Here is a 16,386-nt window from a genome sequence, read left to right as displayed (position 1 = left end):
TGTAATATTTCATCGCCCTGGACGGGTTTCCTTGTCATATTTCATCGCCCTTGACAGGTTTCCCTGTCAAATTTCATCGCACTGGACTGGTGTCCCTGTCATATTTCATCGCCCTGGACGGGTTTCTCTGTCATGTTTCATCGCCCTGGACGGGTCTCCTTGTCATATTTCATCGCCCTGGACGGGTTTCCCTGTCATATTTCATCGCCCTGGACGGGTTTCCTTGTCATATTTCATCGCCCTGGACGGGTTTCCTTGTCATATTTCATCGCCCTGGACGGGTTTCTCTGTCATATTTCATCGCCTGGAACAGGATTTTCCTGTGTATTTCATCGCCTAGGACGAGGTTTCGTTGTCTATATTTCATCGCCCTGGATGGGATTTCTCTGATCATATTTCATCGCCCTGGAACAGGATGCTCCGCTTGTCATATTTCATCGCCCTGGACAGGGTTTCCGCTTGTCAGCTATTCATCGCCCTGGACGGGTTTTCCTTCTTATATTTCATCGTTCTGGACGGGTTTCCCTGTCATATTTCATCGCCCTGGACGGGTCTTCTTGTCATATTTCATCGCCCTGGACGGGTTTCCCTGTCATATTTCATCTCCCTAGACGGGTTTCCTTGTCATATTTCATCGCCCTGGACGGGTTTCCTTGTCATATTTCAACGCCCTGGACGGGTTTCCTTGTCATATTTCATCGCCCTGAACGGGTTTGCCTGTCATATTTCATCGCATTGGAAGGGTTTCCCTGTCATATTTCGTCGCCCTGGACGGGTTTGCCTGTCATATTTCATCGCCCTGGTCGGGTTTCAATGTCGTATTTCATCGCCCTGGACGGGTTTCCCTGTCATATTTCGTCGCCCTGGACGGGTTTCCCTGTCATATTTCATCGCCCTGGAAGGGTTTCCCTGTCATATTTCGTCGCCCTGGAAGGGTTTACCTGTCATATTTCATCGCCCTGGACGGGTTTGCCTGTCATATTTCATCGCCCTGGAAGGGTTTCAATGTCGTATTTCATCGCCCTGGACGGGTTTCCCTGTCATATTTCGTCGCCCTGGACGGGTTTCCCTGTCATATTTAATCGCCCTGGGAGGGTTTTCCTGTCATATTTAATCGCCCTAGACGGGTTTCCTTTTCATATTTCATCGCCCTGGACGGGTTTCTCCGTCATATTTCATAGCCCCGGACGGGTTTCCCTGCCATTTTTCATCGCCCTAGACTGGTTTCCCTGTCATATTTCATCGCCCTCGACAGGTTTTTCTGTCATATTTCATCAGCCTGGACGGGTTTCCCTGTCATATTTCGTCCCCCTGGACGGGTTTCCCTGTCATTTTACATCGCCCTCGACAGGTTTTTCTGTCATATTTCATCGCCCTGGACAGGTTTCCCTGTCATATTTCATCGCCGTGGACGGGTTTCCCTGTCATTTTACATCGCCCTAGACTGGTTTCCCTGTCAAATTTCATCGCACTGGACTGGTGTCCCTGTCATATTTCATCACCCTGGACGGGTTTCCCTGTCATGTTTCATCGCCCTGGACGGGTCTCCTTGTCATATTTCATCGCCCTGGACGAGTTTGCCTGTCATATTTCATCGCCCTGGACGGGTTTCAATGTCGTATTTCATCGCCCTGGACGGGTTTCCCTGTCATGTTTCGTCGCCCTGGACGGGTTTCCCTGTCATATTTAATCGCCCTGGGAGGGTTTCCCTGTCATATTTCATCGCCCGAGACAGGTTTCCTTGTCATATTTCATCGCCCTAGACGGGTTTCCCTGTCATATTTGATCGCCCTGGACAGGTTTCCCTATCATATTTCGTCCCCCTGGACGGGTTTCCCTGTCATTTTTCATCGCCCTGGACGGGTTTCCTTGTCATATTTAATCGCCCTGGACAGGTTTTTCTGTCATATTTCATCGCCCTGGACGGGTTTCACTGTCACATTTCACCGCCCTGGACGGGATTCCCTGTCGTATTTCACCGCCCTGGACGGGTTTCCCTGTCATGTTTCACCGCCCTGGACGGGTTTCCCTGTAATATTTCATCGCCCTGGACAGGTTTCACTGTCATATTTCACCGCCCTGGACGGGTTTCCCTGTAATATTTCATCGCCCTGGACAGGTTTCCCTGTAATATTTCATCGCCCTGGACGGGTTTCCATGTCATATTTCTTCGCCCTGGAGGGGTTTCCCTGTCATATTTCATCTCCCTGGACGGGTTTCCTTGTCATATTTCTTCGCCCTGGACGGGTTTCCTTGTCATATTTCATCGCCCTGGACGGGTTTCCTTGTCATATTTCATCGCCCTGGACGGGTTTCCATGTCATATTGAATCGCCCTGGACGGGTTTCCTTGTCATATTTCATCGCCCTGGACGGGTTTCCCTGTCATATTTCATCGCCCTGGACGGGTTTCCCTGTCATATTTCATCGCCCTGGACGGGTTTCCTTGTCATTTTTCATCGCCCTGGACGGGTTTCCTTTTCATATTTCATCGCCCTGGACGGGTTTCCTTGTCATATTTCATCGCCCTGGACGGGTTTCCTTGTCATATTTCATCGGCCTGGACGGGTTTCCTTGTCATTTTTCATCGCCCTGGACGGGTTTCCCTGTCATATTTCATCGCCTTGGACGGGTTTCCCTGTCATATTTCTTCGCCCTAGACGTGTTTCCCTGTCATATTTCATCGCCCTGGACGGGTTTCCTCGTCATATTTCATCGCCCTGGACGGGTTTCCCTGTCATATTTCATAGCCCTAGACGGGTTTCCCTGTCATATTTTTTCGCCCTGGACAGGATTCCTTATCATATATCATCGTCCTGGACGGGTTTCCCTTTCATATTTACTCGCCCTGGACAGGTTTCCTTATCATATTTCATCGCCCTGGACTGGTTTCCCTGTCATATTTCATCGCCCTGGACGGGTTTCCCTGTCATATTTCATCGCCCTGGACGGGTTTCCTTGTCATATTTCAACGCCCTTGACAGGTTTCCCTGTCAAATTTCATCGCACAGGACTGGTCTCCTTGTCATATTTCATCGCCCTGGACGGGTTTCCCGGTCATATTCCATCGCCCTGGACGGGTTTCCTTGTCATATTTCATCGCCCTGGATGGGTTTCTCTGTCATATTTCATCGCCCTGGACGGGTCTCCTTGTCATATTTCATCGCCCTGGACGGGTTTCCCTGCCATATTTCATCGCCCTGGACGGGTCTCCCTGTCATATTTCATCGCCCTGGACGGGTTTCCCTGTCATATTTCATCTCTCTAGACGGGTTTCCTTGTCATATTTCATCGCCCTGGACGGGATTCCTTGTCATATTTCAACGCCCTGGACGGGTTTTCCTGTCATATTTCATCGCCCTGGACGGGTTTCCTTGTCATTTTTCATCGCCCTGAACGGGTTTGCCTGTCATATTTCATCGCCCTGGTCGGGTTTCAATGTCGTATTTCATCGCCCTGGACGGGTTTCCCTGTCATATTTCGTCGCCCTGGACGGGTTTCCCTGTCATATTTCATCGCCCTGGAAGGGTTTCCCTGTCATATTTCGTCGCCCTGGAAGGGTTTACCTTTCATATTTCATCGCCCTGGACGGGTTTGCCTGTCATATTTCATCGCCCTGGACGGGTTTCAATGTCGTATTTCATCGCCCTGGACGGGTTTCCCTGTCATATTTCGTCGCCCTGGACGGGTTTCCCTGTCATATTTAATCGCCCTGGGAGGGTTTTCCTGTCATATTTAATCGCCCTAGACAGCTTTCCTTTTCATATTTCATCGCCCTGGACGGGTTTCTCTGTCATATTTCATCGCCCTGGACGGGTTTCCCTGTCATATTTCGTCCCCCTGGACGGGTTTCCCTGTCATTTTTCATCGCCCTAGACTGGTTTCCCTGTCATATTTCATCGCCCTGGACAGGTTTTTCTGTCATATTTCATCGCCCTGGACAGATTTCCCTGTCATATTTCATCACCGTGGACGGGTTTCACTGTCATATTTCATCGCCCTGGACAGGTTTCCCTGTCATATTTCATCGCCCTGGACAGGTTTCACTGTCATATGTCATCGCCGTGGACGGGTTTCACTGTCATATTTCATCGCCCTGGACAGGTTTTTCTGTCATGTTTCATCTCCCTGGACAGGTTTCCCTGTAATATTTCATCTCCCTGGACAGGTTTCTATGTCATATTTCTTCGCCCTGGACGGGTTTCCATGTCATATTGAATCGCCCTGGACGGGTTTCCCTGTAATATTTCATCTCCCTGGACAGGTTTCTATGTCATATTTCTTCGCCCTGGACGGGTTTCCTTGTCATATTTCATCGCCCTGGACGGGTCTCCTTGTCATATTTCATCGCCCTGGACGGGTTTTCTTGTCATATTTCATCGCCCTGGACGGGTTTTCTTGTCATATTTCATCGCCCTGGACTGGTTTCGCTGTCATATTTCATCGCCCTGGACGGGTTTCCCTGTCATATTTCATCGCCATGGACGGGTTTCCCTGTCATATTTCATCTCCCTGGACAGGTTTCCCTGTAATATTTCATCTCCCTGGACAGGTTTCTATGTCATATTTCATCGCCCTGGACGGGTTTCCATGTCATATTTCATCGCCATGGACGGGTTTCCATGTCATATTGAATCGCCCTGGACGGGTTTCCCTGTAATATTTCATCTCCCTGGACAGGTTTCTATGTCATATTTCATCGCCCTGGACGGGTTTCCCTGTCATATTTCATCGCCCTGGACGGGTTTCCTTGTCATATTTCATAGCCATGGACGGGTTTCCCTGTCATATTTGATCGCCATGGACGGGTTTCCCTGTTATATTTCATCTCCCTGGACTGGTTTCCCTGTCATATTTCATCGCCCTGGACAGGTTTTTCTGTCATATTTCATCGCTTTGGACGGGTTTCCCTGTCATTTTTCATCGCCATGGACGGGTTTCCCTGTCATATTTCGTCGCCCTGGACGGGTTTCCCTGTCATATTTAATCGCCCTGGGAGGGTTTTCCTGTCATATTTAATCGCCCTAGACGGGTTTCCTTTTCATATTTCATCGCCCTGGACGGGTTTCTCTGTCATATTTCATAGCCCCGGACGGGTTTCCCAGTCATATTTCGTCCCCCTGGACGGGTTTCCCTGTCATTTTTCATCGCCCTAGACTGGTTTCCCTGTCATATTTCATCGCCCTCGACAGGTTTTTCTGTCATATTTCATCAGCCTGGACGGGTTTCCCTGTCATATTTCGTCCCCCTGGACGGGTTTCCCTGTCATTTTACATCGCCCTAGACTGGTTTCCCTTTCATATTCCATCGCCCTCGACAGGTTTTTCTGTCATATTTCATCGCCCTGGACAGGTTTCCCTGTCATATTTCATCGCCGTGGACGGGTTTCACTGTCATATTTCATCGCCGTGGACAGGTTTTTCTGTCATATTTCATCGCCATGGACAGGTTTTTCTGTCATATTTCATCTCTCTGAACGGGTTTCTATGTCATATTTCTTCGCCCTGGACGGGTTTCCATGTCATATTGAATCGCCCTGGACGGGTTTTCTTGTCATATTTCATCGCCCTGGACGGGTCTCCTTGTCATATTTCATCGCCCTGGACGGGTTTTCTTGTCATATTTCATCGCCCTGGACGGGTTTCCCTGTCATATTTCATCGCCCTGGACTGGGTTCCCTGTCATATTTCATCGCCCTGGACTGGGTTCCCTGTCATATTTCATCGCCCTGGACGGGTTTCCCTGTCATATTTCATCGCCCTGGACGGGTTTCCCTGTCATATTTCATCGCCCTGGACGGGTCTCCTTGTCATATTTCATCGCCCTGGACGGGTTTTCTTGTCATATTTCATCGCCCTGGACGGGTTTCCCTGTCATATTTCATCGCCCTGGACTGGGTTCCCTGTCATATTTCATCGCCCTGGACGGGTTTCCCTGTCATATTTCATCGTCCTGGACGGGTTTCACTGTCATATTTCATCGCCCTGGACTGGGTTCCCTGTCATATTTCATCGCCCTGGACGGGTTTCCCTGTCATATTTCATCGCCCTGGACGGGTTTCCCTGTCATATTTCATCCCCCTGGAAGGGTTTCCCTGTCATATTTCATCGCCCTGGACGGGTTTCCTTGTCATATTTCATCGCCCTGGACGGGTTTCCTTGTCATATTTCATCGCCCTTGACAGGTTTCCCTGTCAAATTTCATCGCACTGGACTGGTGTCCCTGTCATATTTCGTCACCCTGGACGGGTTTCCCTGTCATGTTTCATCGCCCTGGACGGGTTTCAATGTCGTATTTCATCGCCCTGGACGGGTTTCCCTGTCATGTTTCGTCGCCCTGGACGGGTTTCCCTGTCATATTTAATCGCCCTGGGAGGGTTTCCCTGTCATATTTCATCGCCCTAGACAGGTTTCCTTGTCATATTTCATAGCCCTAGACGGGTTTCCCTGTCATATTTGATCGCCCTGGACAGGTTTCCCTATCATATTTCTTCCCCCTGGACGGGTTTCCCTGTCATTTTTCATCGCCCTGGAGGGGTTTCCCTGTCATATTTCATCTCCCTGGACGGGTTTCCTTGTCATATTTCATCGCCCTGGACGGGTTTCCTTGTCATATTTCATCGCCCTGGACGGGTTTCCATGTCATATTGAATCGCCCTGGACGGGTTTCCTTGTCATATTTCATCGCCCTGGACGGGTTTCCCTGTCATATTTCATCGCCCTGGACGGGTTTCCCTGTCATATTTCATCGCCCTTGACGGGTTTCCTTGTCATATTTCATTGCCTTGGAGGGGTTTCCCTGTCATATTTCATCGCCCTGGACGGGTTTCCTTGTCATTTTTCATCGCCCTGGACGGGTTTCCTTTTCATATTTCATCGCCCTGGACGGGTTTCCTTTTCATTTCTCATCGCCCTGGACGGGTTTCCTTGTCATATTTCATCGCCCTGGACGGGTTTCCTTGTCATTTTTCATCGCCCTGGACGGGTTTCCCTGTCATATTTCATCGCCTTGGACGGGTTTCCCTGTCATATTTCTTCGCCCTAGACGGGTTTCCCTGTCATATTTCATCGCCCTGGACGGGTTTCCTCGTCATATTTCATCGCCCTGGACTGGTTTCCCTGTCATATTTTTTCGCCCTGGACAGGATTCCTTATCATATATCATCGTCCTGGACGGGTTTCCCTTTCATATTTACTCGCCCTGGACAGGTTTCCTTATCATATTTCATCGCCCTGGACTGGTTTCTCTGTCATATTTCATCGCCCTGGACGGGTTTCCCTGTCATATTTCATCGCCCTGGACGGGTTTCCTTGTCATATTTCAACGCCCTTGACAGGTTTCCCTGTCAAATTTCATCGCACTGGACTGGTCTCCTTGTCATATTTCATCGCCCTGGACGGGTTTCCCTGTCATATTCCATCGCCCTGGACGGGTTTCCTTGTCATATTTCATCGCCCTGGATGGGTTTCTCTGTCATATTTCATCGCCCTGGACGGGTCTCCTTGTCATATTTCATCGCCCTGGACGGGTTTCCCTGCCATATTTCATCGCCCTGGACGGGTCTCCCTGTCATATTTCATCGCCCAGAACGGGTTTGCCTGTCATATTTCATCTCCCTAGACGGGTTTCCTTGTCATATTTCAACGCCCTGGACGGGTTTCCCTGTCATATTTCATCGCCCTGGACGGGTTTTCCTGTCATATTTCATCGCCCTGGACGGGTTTCCTTGTCATTTTTCATCGCCCTGAACGGGTTTGCCTGTCATATTTCATCGCCCTGGTCGGGTTTGCCTGTCATATTTCATCGCCCTGGACGGGTTTGCCTGTCATATTTCATCGCCCTGGTCGGGTTTCAATGTCGTATTTCATCGCCCTGGACGGGTTTCCCTGTCATATTTCGTCGCCCTGGACGGGTTTCCCTGTCATATTTCATCGCCCTGGAAGGGTTTCCCTGTCATATTTCGTCGCCCTGGAAGGGTTTACCTTTCATATTTCATCGCCCTGGACGGGTTTGCCTGTCATATTTAATCGCCCTGGGAGGGTTTTCCTGTCATATTTAATCGCCCTAGACAGCTTTCCTTTTCATATTTCATCGCCCTGAACGGGTTTCTCTGTCATATTTCATCGCCCTGGACGGGTTTCCCTGTCATATTTCGTCCCCCTGGACGGGTTTCCCTGTCATTTTTCATCGCCCTGGACGGGTTTCACTGTCATATTTCATCGCCCTGAACAGGTTTTTCTGTCATATTTCATCGCCCTAGACGGGTTTCCCTGTCATATTTCATCGCCCTGGACAGGTTTCTCTGTCATATGTCATCGCCGTGGACGGGTTTCACTGTCATATTTCATCGCCCTGGACAGGTTTTTCTGTCATGTTTCATCTCCCTGGACAGGTTTCCCTGTAATATTTCATCTCCCTGGACAGGTTTCTATGTCATATTTCTTCGCCCTGGACGGGTTTCCATGTCATATTGAATCGCCCTGGACGGGTTTTCTTGTCATATTTCATCGCCCTGGACGGGTCTCCTTGTCATATTTCATCGCCCTGGACGGGTTTTCTTGTCATATTTCATCGCCCTGGACGGGTTTCCCTGTCATATTTCATCGCCATGGACGGGTTTCCCTGTCATATTTCATCGCCCTGGACGGGTTTCCCTGTCATATTTCATCGCCCTGGACGGGTTTCCTTGTCATATTTCATCGCCATGGACGGGTTTCCCTGTCATATTTCATCTCCCTGGACTGGTTTCCCTGTCATATTTCATCTCCCTAGACGGGTTTCACTGTCATATTTCATCGCCGTGGACGGGTTTCCCTGTCATATTTCATCGCCCTAGACGGGTTTCACTGTCATATTTCATCGCCGTGGACGGGTTTCCCTGTCATATTTCATCGCCCTGGACGGGTTTCCCTGTCGTATTTCATCGCTCTGGACGGGTTTCCCTGTCATATTTCATCGCCGTTGACGGGTTTCCCTGTCATATTTCATCGCCCTGGACGGGTTTCCCTGTCATATTTCATCGCCCTAGACGGGTTTCCTTGTCATATTTCATCGACCTGGACGGGTTTCCCTGTCATATTTCATCGCCGTTGACGGGTTTCACTGTCATATTTCATCGCCCTGGACGCGTTTCCCTGTCATATTTCAGCGCCGTGGACAGGTGTCCTTGTCATATTTCATCGTCCTGGACGGGTTTCCCTGTCACATTTCATCGCCCTGGACAGGTTTTTCTGTCATATTTCATCGCCCTAGACGGGTTTCCTTGTCATATTTCATCGCCCTGGACGGGTTTCCCTGTCATATTTCATCGCCCTGGACGGGTTTCCCTGTCATATTTCATCTCCCTGGACGGATTTCCCTGTCATATTTCATCGCTCTGGACGGGTTTCCCTGTCATATTTCATCGCCCTGGACGGGTTTCCCTGTCATATTTCATCGCACTGGACGGGTTTCCCTGTCATATTTCATCGCCCTGGACGGGTTTCCCTGTCATATTTCATCACCCTGGACGGGTTTCCCTGTCATATTTCATCACCCTGGACGGGTTTCTTTGTCATATGTCAGCGCCCTGGACGGGCTTCACTGTCATATTTCATCGCCATGGACAGGTTTCCCTGCCATATTCCATCGCCATGATCGGGTTTCCCTGTCATATTTCATCGCCCTGAACGGGTTTCCCTGTCATATTTCATCGCCATGGACGGGTTTCCCTGTCATATTCCATCGCCATGATCGGGTTTCCCTGTCATATTTCATCGCCCTGAACGGGTTTCCCTGTCATATTTCATCGCCCTGGACAGGTTTCCCTGTCATATTTCATCGCCCTCGACGGATTTCCCTGTCCTATTTTATCGCCCTGGACGGGTTTCCCTGTCATATTTTATCGCCCTGGACGGGTTCCCCTGTCATATTTCATCGCCCTGGACAGGTTTCCCTGTCATATTTCATCGCCCTGGACGGGTTTCCCTGTCATATTTCATCTCCCTGGACGGGTTTCACTCTCATATTTCATCGCCCTGGACGGGTTTCTCTGTCATATTTCATCGCCCTGGACGGGTTTCCCTGTCATATTTCATCACCATGGACGGGTTTCTCTGTCATATTTCATCGCCCTGGACAGGTTTCCCTGTCATATTTCATCGCCCTGGACGGGTTTCTCTGTCATATTTCATCGCCCTGGACAGGTTTCCCTGTCATATTTCATCGCCCTGGACGGGTTTCTCTGTCATATTTCATCGCCCTGAACGGGTTTCCCTGTCATATTTCATCGCCCTGGACAGGTTTCCCTGTCATATTTCATCGACCTGGACGGGTTTCCCTGTCATATTTCATCGACCTGGACGGGTTTCCTTGTCATACTTCATCGACCTGGACGGGTTTCCTTGTCATATTTCATCGACCTGGACGGGTTTCGATGTCATATTTCATCGCCCTGGACGGGTTTCCTTGTCATATTTCATCGACCTGGACGGGTTTCCTGTCATATTTCATCGCCGTGGACGGGTTTCCCTGTCATATTTCATCGCCCTGGACGCGTTTTCCTGTCATATTTCATCGCCCTGGACGCGTTTCCCTGTCATATTTCATCGCCGTGGACGGGTTTCAGTGTCATATTTCATCGCCGTGGACAGGTTTCCCTGTCATATTTCATCGCCGTGGACAGGTTTCCCTGTCATATTTCATCGCCGTGGACGGGTTTCACTGTCATATTTCATCGTCCTGGACGGCTTTCCCTGTCATATTTCATCGCCGTGGACGGGTTTCCCTGTCATATTTCATCGCCGTGGACGGGTTTCCCTGTCATATTTCATCGCCCTGGACGGGATTCCCTGTCATATTTCATCGCCCTGGACGCGTTTCCCTGTCATATTTCATCGCCATGGACTCGTTTCCCTGTCATATTTCATCGCCGTGGACGGGTTTTCCTGTCATATTTCATCGCCGTGGACGGGTTTCCCTGTCATATTTCATCGCCATGGACTCGTTTCCCTGTCATATTTCATCGCCGTGGACGGGTTTCAGTGTCATATTTCATCGATGTGGACGGGTTTCACTGTCATATTTCATCGCCGTGGACGGGTTTCACTGTCATATTTCATCGCCGTGGACGGATTTCCCTGTCATATTTCATCGCCCTGGACGGGTTTCCCTGTCATGTTTCATCGCCCTGGACGGGTTTCCCTGTCATATTTCGTCCCCCTGGACGGGTTTCCCTGTCATATTTCATCGCCCTGGACGGGTTTCCCTGTCATGTTTCATCGCCCTGGACGGATTTCACTGTCATATTTCATCGCCCTGGACGGGTTTCCCTGTCATATTTCATCGCCCTGGACGGGTTTCCCTGTCATATTTCATCGTCCTGGACGGGTTTCCCTGTCATATTTCACCGCCCTGGACGGGATTTCCTGTCATATTTCATCGCCCTGGACGGGTTTCCCTGTCATATTTCATCGTCCTGGACGGGTTTCCCTGTCATATTTCACCGCCCTAGCCGGGTTTCCCTGTCATATTTCATTGCACTAGACGGGTTTCACTGTCATATTTCATCGCCCTGGACGGGTTTCCCTGTCATATTTCATCGCCCTGGACGGGTTTTCCTGTCATATTTCATCGCCCTAGACGGGTTTCCCTGTCATATTTCATCGCACTAGACGGGTTTCACTGTCATATTTCATCGCCCTAGACGGGTTTCCTTGTCATATTTCATCGCCCTGGACGGGTTTCCCTGTCATATTTCATCGTCCTGGACGGGTTTCCCTGTCATATTTCATCGCCCTGGACGGGTTTCCCTGTCACATTTCATCGCCCTGGACAGGTTTTTCTGTCATATTTCATCGCCCTAGACGGGTTTCCTTGTCATATTTCACCGCCCTGGAGGGTTTCACTGTCATATTTCATCTCCCTGGACGGGTTTCCCTGTCATATTTCATCGCCCTGGATGGGTTATTTATATCGTATTTCATCGCCCTGGACGGGTTTCCCTGTCATATTTCATCGCCCTGGACGGGTTTTCCTGTCATATTTCATCGCCCTAGACGGGTTTCCCTGTTATATTTCATCGCCCTGGACGGGTTTCCTCGTCATATTTCATCGCCCTGGACGGGTTTCCCTGTCATATTTCATCGCCCTAGACGGGTTTCCCTGTTATATTTCATCGCCCTGGACGGGTTTCCTCGTCATATTTCATCGCCCTTGACGGGTTTCCCTCTCATATTTTTTCGCCCTGGACAGGTTTCCTTATCATATATCATCGTGCTGGACGGGTTTCCCTTTCATATTTACTCGCCCTGGACAGGTTTCCTTATCATATTTCATCGTCCTGGACGGGTTTCCCTGTCATATTTCATCGCCCTGGACGGGTTTCCTTGTCATATTTCATCGCCCTTGACAGGTTTCCCTGTCAAATTTCATCGCACTGGACTAGTGTCCCTGTCATATTTCATCGCCCTGGACGGGTTTCTCTGTCATGTTTCATCGCCCTGGACGGGTCTCCTTGTCATATTTCATCGCCCTGGACGGGTTTCCCTGCCATATTTCATCGCCCTGGACGGGTCTCCCTGTCATATTTCATCGCCCTGGACGGGTTTCCCTGTCATATTTCATCTCCCTAGACGGGTTTCCTTGTCATATTTCATCGCCCTGGACGGGTTTCCTTGTCATATTTCATCGCCCTGGACGGGTTTGCCTGTCATATTTCATCGCCCTGGACGGGTTTCCTTGTCATTTTTCATCGCCCTGAACGGGTTTGACTGTCATATTTCATCGCCTTGGAAGGGTTTCCCTGTCATATTTCATCGCCCTGGACGGGTTTGCCTGTCATATTTCATCGCCCTGGTCGGGTTTCAATGTCGTATTTCATCGCGCTGGACGGGTTTCCCTGTCATATTTCGTCGCCCTGGACGGGTTTCCCTGTCATATTTCATCGCCCTGGAAGGGTTTCCCTGTCATATTTCGTCGCCCTGGAAGGGTTTACCTGTCATATTTCATCGCCCTGGACGGGTTTGCCTGTCATATTTCATCGCCCTGGACGGATTTCAATGTCGTATTTCATCGCCCTGGACGGGTTTCCCTGTCATATTTCGTCGCCCTGGACGGGTTTCCCTTTCATATTTAATCGCCCTGGACGGGTTTCCCTGTCATATTTCGTCGCCCTGTTCGGGTTTCCCTGTCATATTTAATCGCCCTGGGAGGGTTTCCCTGTCATATTTCATCGGCCTGGACGGGTTTCGCTGTCATATTTCATCGCCCTGGACGGGTTTCCCTGTCATATTTCATCGCCGTGGACGGGTTTCACTGTCATATGTTATTACAAAAAAAGTAATTTTTAAAAGAAGATGGTAAGATTTACTCCTTTTGTAATAAAGAGTTCGGGATACATAAATACACACATTAAAATAAATTAATCTTTAATATATATAAATCAACTATCTTTGGTCTAGAGGTATTGGAACTAACATATGATAATATGTACATGTTACTATAATAAATTATAATTAGCATCTAACTAAAATAATAAATAATTATTCGTGACCCTACACAGGGTACAACTCTATTGACACTACTGTGTCACTATATATATATATATATATATATATATATATATATATATATATATATATATATATATATATATATATATATATATATATGCTAAAATAATAAATTAGTAACTATTTGTATAATAATAAATTACAATCAACTGCTTCTTACGACACTTATCCGGTCGAGCCAGTCACATGACACTATTCAGTGTACACTACAACCAGGCCATCTTCAGTGTCACACGACACCCTTTTCATCTTAGTGTTCCACTACGGTCCTGTGCATATCTCAGTGTTCCACTCCATCATACGTCCCTAAGTGTCACACTACGGTCCTAGCCCAGTTCAGTGTAACACTCCAACCTTTTCTTCATGTAATGTCCCACTAAACAGCATCTGATGACTCCGGCCCACAGTTGATCAACGTAGACGGTGAGTCCACAGACATCACCGGTAGTCCAGTAAATCCTCTCCAAAGCCGGTTGACACACCGCTAGCCGAACACCATGCTGCAAGCTCACTGAATGCGGCCGTCAAGTAACTGAGGGCCAACAGACTCAGTGAGCTGCGGTGAGCGGTTCTTCTAACGCCAGTAGATAGGTACGCTTAGGTGGTCAGGTACCTACTGCTTAGATGTGTACCCTGAGGAGTTCAGGTACTTAATGTTGCTGAAGCCAGTAGCCGTGTACCCTTAGGTGTTCAGGTACCTCTACTGCTTATTGTACCCTGAGGCGCTCAGGTACATACTGTTACTAAAGCCAGTAGACTGTACCCTTAGGTGGTCAGGTACCTACTGCTTAGATGTGCACCGTGAGGCACTCAGGAACTTACTGTTCTAAGGCCGGCTCAGCAGTCCCCACATTGGGTTTGATGACGTACCCAGTGGTACTGCCGGCCGGCAGGTTAACTATTTAACCGCTAGTTTGGCAGGGGGCCGCAACATATGTCTTCGCCGTGGACGGGTTTCACTGTCATATGTCATCGCCGTGGACGGGTTTCACTGTCATATGTCATCGCCGTGGACGGGTTTCACTGTCATATGTCATCGCCGTGGACGGGTTTCACTGTCATATGTCATCGCCGTGGACGGGTTTCACTGTCATATTTCATCGCCGAGGACGGGTTTCCCTGTCATATGTCATCGCCCTGGACAGGTTTTTCTGTCATATTTCATCGCCCTGGACAGGTTTTTCTGTCATATTTCATCTCCCTGAACGGGTTTCCTTGTCATGTTTCATCGCCCTGGACAGGTTTTTCTGTCATATTTCATCGCCCTGGACAGGTTTTTCTGTCATATTTCATCGCCCTGGACGGGTTTTCTTGTCATATTTCATCGCCCTGGACGGGTTTCCCTGTCATATTTCATCACCCTGGACGGGTTTTCTTGTCATATTTCATCACCCTGGACGGGTTTTCTTGTCATATTTCATCGCCCTGGACGGGTTTTCTTGTCATATTTCATCGCCCTGGACGGGTTTCCCTGTCATATTTCATCGCCCTGGACGGGTTTCCCTGTCATATTTCATCGCCCTGGACAGGTTTTTCTGTCATATTTCATCGCCCTGAACGGGTTTCCCTGTCATATTTAATCGCCCTGGGAGGGTTTCCCTGTCATATTTCATCGCCATGGACGGGTTGCCCTGTCATATTTCATCGCCCTGGACGGGTTTCCCTGTCATATTTAATCGCCCTGGGAGGGTTTCCCTGTCATATTTCATCGCCATGGACGGGTTGCCCTGTCATATTTCATCGCCCTGGACGGGTTTCCTTGTCATATTTCATCGCCCTGGACGGGTTTCCTTGTCATATTTCATCGCCCTGGACAGGTTTTTCTGTCATATTTCATCGCCCTGGACGGGATTCCCTGTCATATTTCATCGCCCTGGACGGGTTTCCTTGTCATATTTCATCGCCCTGGACAGGTTTCACTGTCATATTTCATCGCCCTGGACGGGTTTCCCTGTCATATTTCATCGCCGTGGACAGGTTTCACTGTCATATGTCATCGCCGTGGACGGGTTTCACTGTCATATGTCACCGCCGTGGACGGGTTTCACTGTCATATTTCATCGCCGTGGACGGGTTGCCTTTTCATATTTCATCGCCCTGGACAGGTTTTTCTGTCATATTTCATCGCCCTGGACAGGTTTTTCTGTCATATTTCATCTCCCTGAACGGGTTTCCTTGTCATGTTTCATCTCCCTGGACGGGTTTCCTTGTCATGTTTCATCTCCCTGGACGGGTTTCCCTGTAATATTTCATCGCCCTGGACGGGTTTCCTTGTCATATTTCATCTCCCTGGACGGGTTTCCTTGTCATATTTCATCTCCCTGGACGGGTTTCCTTGTCATATTTCATCTCCCTGGACGGGTTTCCTTGTCATATTTCATCGCCCTGGACGGGTTTCCTTGTCATATTTCATCTCCCTGGACGGGTTTTCTTGTCATATTTCATCGCCCTGGACGGGTTTCCCTGTCATATTTCATCTCCCTGGACGGGTTTCCTTGTCATATTTCATCTCCCTGGACGGCTTTCACTGTCATATTTCATCGTCCTTGACGGATTTCCCTGTCATATTTCACCGCCCTGGACGGGTTTTCCTGTCAAATTTCGTCGCCATGGACGGGTTTTCTTGTCATGTTTCATCGCCCTGGACAGGTTTTTGTGTCATATTTCATCGCCCTGGACGGGTTTCCCTGTCATTTTTCATCGCCCGGGACGGGTTTCCCTGTCATATTTCATCGCACTGGACGGGTTTCCCTGTCACATTTCATCGCCCTGGGAGGGTTTCCCTGTCATATTTCATCTCCCTGGACGGATTTCCCTGTCATATTTCATCGCTCTGG

The sequence above is a fragment of the Cherax quadricarinatus genome, unplaced genomic scaffold (assembly GCF_038502225.1).
Source record: "Cherax quadricarinatus isolate ZL_2023a unplaced genomic scaffold, ASM3850222v1 Contig229, whole genome shotgun sequence".
Taxonomy (NCBI): domain Eukaryota; kingdom Metazoa; phylum Arthropoda; class Malacostraca; order Decapoda; family Parastacidae; genus Cherax; species Cherax quadricarinatus.
The sequence above is the reverse complement of the archived record's forward strand: the minus strand, read 5'-3'. Positions refer to the sequence as shown.